This window comes from Coffea eugenioides, chromosome 6 (genome assembly GCF_003713205.1).
Source record: "Coffea eugenioides isolate CCC68of chromosome 6, Ceug_1.0, whole genome shotgun sequence".
Classification (NCBI taxonomy): Eukaryota; Viridiplantae; Streptophyta; class Magnoliopsida; order Gentianales; family Rubiaceae; genus Coffea; species Coffea eugenioides.
Genome location: NC_040040.1, coordinates 39572988 through 39578868, shown reverse-complemented (window position 1 = coordinate 39578868; position 5881 = coordinate 39572988).

Sequence of the window (5881 nt, the reverse complement as noted above, 5' to 3'; positions counted from 1 at the left end):
CCCACTTCTCCCTAAGGCGAACCAAAGGGTATCCGCGGGACGCCTGCCTAGTTCTCGCCAGGACTCAAGCCAAATCATTCAAGCTTATTATCGAACTACACAACACAAGTAAATAACTTAAGTACAGTAAATGCGGAAGCGTTCAAGCTTATCAATAGTCATCCATTATCCAACCCGCACGTCGGGTATTCAAAATATATCATGAATCCCAACTATACATTACGCCCCAAAAGTTACATTTCAATTCCACAAGTACAATCCAAAACCAAGGGATATAGCCAAAATGTAATAGAAATCCTAAATAAAAACACATCAGGAGGGTTTCCCCAGTACACCTCCGAGTTCAAACCTGTTAAGGAAAACAAATCTACAGGGTGAGCAAAATGCTCGTGAGGCCAAGAACACACATGTAAGCACGTAGTCCAGATAACAGTCCCAAATAACAGTCCAAGAGATAATTACAAGTAATTAATAAAGCCAGTGAAAGTAAGCAGAAACACTTCAAGGATATAGTAGCTCTCAGGAGCTAAATTCCACTTGCTTTGCCAGTTCATTCGTATATCTCCCCGCGATGACTCTCCGTCGACCAGGTTGATATTTCCAAACCGTAGATCACCACTTACTTCTCATCCGTCCACCCTACACCACTTCGGGCCCGCACGACATTTATAAGGCTATACTCTACGAGTATGCCAAGCAAGATCTCTCAAATAGATCAAGCTTATCATGTGATTCTCATGGCTCACCAAGGTTCCCGACCAAACCCATGCCGGCTCGAGTTCCAAGGTCGGCCTATGAGTTTGGGCGTCCCCCATGTATCATGTAAGTGTCGAGGAGATTCACTCCAGCGACGTATGCAGCCATAGCATACCATGTCATGTAATAAAGCATTCGACAAGTTTAAACATGTATTTCAGGTCATGTAAACCAGGCAAAACATGCTAAGCATGAGTCATTTGTTTCAAATGAGAACGAGTACGATAAAATACACACTCGACTCCATTTTCAAAACCAAGTAGGCTAAGCATGTAATCAGGTAAGCCAAGCACGAATCAAGTCCAAAGAGTACAAGTATTCATACACTTGACACTCACCAAGTATTAAGTGCAAGTAGGGTCAATGAAAGTTCAAGCGTTTACCGTGGGATCCTCTTGAAGGTCTTCGTGTGCGCCTGAGCAATTAATAGTGAATTATTATTCACACAACCCAATTATCGAGAAATAATTCGTGCACTATAATAATCTACGGAATTTCGTGAAAAGGAACCTTAATTACTTGTAAATCGAGGTTCGAGTGACGTTTCATAAAGTACAGGAGCATTTGGGTTTTTATCTTGGAAATCGAGGTTAAAACGTTTGCATAATGTCGAAAGAATAAAGAGTTCTTGGAAACTCTATTTCCTTGAAAGTTGGGAAATTTCAGTTTTGATATGGATCTTTGAAAAATCGTATCTCACTCGATACAAGTCTAAAATTGGAAAACTTTATACGGTTGGAAACCTCTTGGAAAGTAATAAAAGTTCTTAGAAGACACTTTTCCACGAATCTAAGTGAAAAGTACTCAAAAATGAGCTTGAAATCACTGTTCCAGAATGTTCAGGATTGAGCTGCGGTTGGTTTTTCACTAATTTTGGAAATTCGGAAGAATTCACTCGTTCCAAACCAGCCCTTGAAATTTATAACTCAATTAGAGGTGCAAGTAAGGTTTAGGACGAAACAAGCAGATCGAGAATCGGAGTTTCGAGCACCGAGATACGGTAGCTCAATGTTGGGGAAAATTCGAGACTGTTGAACAAATTCCAGATTTGGGTTTCTGACTTTGGATCTTTAGTTAAGTGTCGAAACGGACTTGAATTGGTATCAAATTTGGTAGTATAATACTCCTATATGAAGGGTATCTCTCTATCAAATTTCATGGAAAAATACCTTCGGGAAGGTGGTTAACCAATCAACCAAAATTTTGAAATTACTAAGGCAAAACTGCCTTTAGCTCCATTTCTCTCCGTTTCCAAACATTCGGCTAAGGAAAACCTCCAAACATGGTTCATTTGTGCAGGAAAGGTCTAAGGAACATACATGGTACATTTGGTAGGTGTTTAGCACCAAGAAATTCATTTAGTAAGACCACAACAAGTCTCACATCAAATCTGTCCAAATCCAAGGGTTTTCAAGAACAAGGCAGTCACCTTATTTTGATCATGACTCACTCAATTTAACTCAGAATTGAGCATGGTTGATAGTGTTGGAAAATGCATTCGTAGGACTAAAATTTCACAAGAGAAAACGTTTTGAAATTCAGTACACAACTAGCTCGAAATCGAGTTTCAAATCACAGCTTCTGTATTTCATTCCAGCAGAACAGAGAAACAGAACAGCGGAGTTCAAAAGAGTCACACACATGGAACTAGAATGTACATTTTATTCCGTTGCAAAGGTGGGAATGTCTAGTTTCAAATGCCACTGATGACACTTGATTTGGACGTCGGAGCACGGAGTTATGGACGGAATACGAACACTGGTCTGAGCATTACGGGAACAGTTTTCCAGCTTGACTAGTTTCACAAAGAAATTCATTTGCCCAACCAAACCTCAATATTTTCCAATGAAAATTTTTACACAACTAATACAACACATAAACATCATATTAAAGCCATTAGATCATCAAAATTTGGCCTTAAAATAACCGAACAAGGCAGGGGCAAAATCAGAAATTTCTATCCCATGAGTTCCTTGAAGTTTCTACTAATTATACGCCATTAATCCACCATTTCAAACATTAAACCAACATTATAAACATCATCAAGCATGAAATCAGCCTCCAAGACAAGGGTGGGAGTTCATAGAGCCCACCCATTTCATTTTTACACCAAAAACAAGCTACCCACAAGAATATTTAAACTCATAAGTGTAATTTAACTTCCAAAGGACAAGAATTTTAGAGTGGATCAATACCTACTTTGGTTGATGAACAAGTCAGAAATTTCGACCCCTCCTTGCTCCTAAGTGAACCGTGAAAAGCTCCCCCTTTTTTAGCTAGATATGATCCCCAAGTCTTAAGCTAAGTAGTGTTAAAATTTGAGAGGATTTGGTAGTGATTTGAGCAAGATTTTGGAGTGAAAAGTTGAAGAACTTCGGTTGTTTCTTTGCAGCTTGCTGGCCGGCCAAGAGAGCTAGGAGAATGAGATGTTTGGTCTGACTTTTTGGCTTACAAAGGAAGCTTAAGGATTAAGAGTTTAGGTGCGCAAAAGTCAACCGCAAATAGTGCGCATACGCGCGTGTTTTGTGCTCGATTCCTTTCGAGTTTATTTTGCCAGTGCACTAAACCTCGAAGGCACTTATATTCATATAAATATTATTCACTCTTAATTGTCCCAAATTAATGGTCTAAAGTCCCTCAATTAAGCGTGCGCGTGAAAACGCGTATTTCCAATTTAGGCGCGATAAAGTGAAATCTTCGAGAAATTCTTGTAACGATCGTACCACTAACTATCACTTGAGTACTTAAACCTAGAATTACCTATTTTAGGACCATTGTACATGTCTCCAAGTTTTGAACTTATTGTACTCCCAAATAGCTAAAGTTTTCAAACACGTTTTCACTATCTTCATTAATCGAGTTTCCAAAAAAAATTAATTTTTGAAACGAGTCATTTTAAAAATATAATGAAGTCATAACTCCATGTATTTTAGTCTAGTAAGGCTAGAAAATAATAATCAAAGCAAATATTTGAATAAATAATTAAATGAGCAAAAATAGGAGTCGAAAAATAATAATTTTACGAGTCCTCACATCCTCTCCCCCTTAAGAAAATTTCGTCCTCGAAATTTACCTTGATCGGCGAACAGGTCGGGATACTTTTCTCGAATTGCTTCTTCGACCTCCCAAGTTGCTTCCTCCAACCCATGGTTCTTCCAAAGGACTTTTACTAATGGTATCTGTTTATTCCTCAATTCCTTCACCTTCCTATCCAGAAACTTAATCGGTTTTTTCTCATAGGTCAAAGTCTTATCAATCTCAACATTTTCCGGTTGTAAGACGTGAGAAGGGTCCGGATGATACTTCTTAAGCATAGATACATGAAACACATTATGGATTCGAGATAAACTCGGCGGTAATTCCAACTTATAGGCTACACTCCCCACACGTTGGATAATCTTGTAAGGCCCTACAAACCTTGGCTGTAACTTCTTTCCTTTTTCAGACATCAAACTTGCTTTCAAAGGTGTAATCTTGAGAAATACCAAATCTCCAACAGTAAACTCCAAATCTTTTCTTCGATTATCGGCATAACTCTTTTGGCGGCTCTGGGCGGTCTGAATTCTTTGGCGTACCAACCTTACTTTCTCACTAGTTCTTCAATCCAAGATACTGTGGTCGGGTCTAAGATTTTTCGTTCACCTATTTCGTCCCAACAAATCGGAGATCTACATTTCCGACCATAAAGTGCCTTATACGAGGCCATCTGAATAGAAGAGTGGAAACTATTATTGTAGGCAAACTCCACTAAAGTCAAAAACTTACTCCAACTCTCCCCAAAATCCAGAATGCAAGTTCTCAACATATCCTCAAGGGTTTGAATTGTCCTTTCAGACTGTCCATCGGTCTGGGGATGATAAGTGGTACTAAAGTTCAATTTAGTCCCTAACACTTCTTGCATCTTTTGCCAGAATCTCGAAACAAATCTTGGATCTCTATCCGACACAATACTGACAGGGATTCCATGCAACCTAATGATCTCATCCAAATACAACCTGACCAACTTCTCTAATGGGTATTTCATATTAATCGGCAGAAAATGAGCCGATTTGGTAAATCTATCCACTATTACCCAAATCGCATCATGGCCTCTTTGTGTCCTCGGTAATCCCGATACAAAATCCATGGTGATATTCTCCCATTTCCACTCAGGTATTTCTAGAGGTTGCAAAAGTCTCAATGGTTTCTGATATTCGCCTTTGACCTGTTGACAAATTAAGCATGTTTGGACAAATTGAACAATCTCCTTCTTCATGTTCTTCCACCAATACAGACTCTTTAAGTCTTGGTACATTTTATTCCCTTCTGGGTACTTCTAAAATTTCCTTTTTAAGTCCTTCATCCTTTGGTACAACCACCCGATTCCGAAATCTCAATACACTATTTGTTCCCAAGTTGAAGTCCGACTTGTCCCCCTTTTTAATCCTTTTCAACCACTTCTGCACTTCAGTGTCCTTTCCTTGAGATTCCTTGATACGTTCCATCAGAGTGGAATTCAATACAATATTTTCCAAAATTACTTTCCTCGGTTCCAATCGAGAATTCCAATAACTAACTTCTTCCAACAATTGGAATTCCTTAATTATCAATCCAGCCATCTGTACTTGACGACTCAAAGCGTCAGCCACTACATTAGCTTTCCCTGGATAGTACTTAATCGTGCAGTCATAGTCTTCCAAAAATTTCATCCATCTACGTTGCCTCAGATTCAGCTCCTTTTGAGAAAATAAGTACTTAAGGCTTTTGTGGTCTGTAAAAATCTCAAATATCACTCCGTACAGATAATGCCTCCATTTCTTCAAAGCAAAGACCACAGCCGCTAACTCCAAATCATGAGTCGGGTAATTCCCTTCATGCGGTTTCAATTTCCTAGAGGCATATGCTATTACTTTGTCGTTTTGCATTAAAACACATCCCAATCCTTCCTTGGATGCATCTGTGTAAACCGCAAAACTATCCTTTCCGTTTGGCAGAGCTAACACAGGCGCTCTTGTCAACAGTCTTTTCAACTCCTGAAAACTTTCTTCACATTTAGAACTCCATAGAAACTTCCCATTCTTCTTGGTCAATTCAGTCATGGGTCCAGTAATTCTAGAGAAATCTTTAATAAATCTCCGGTAGTACC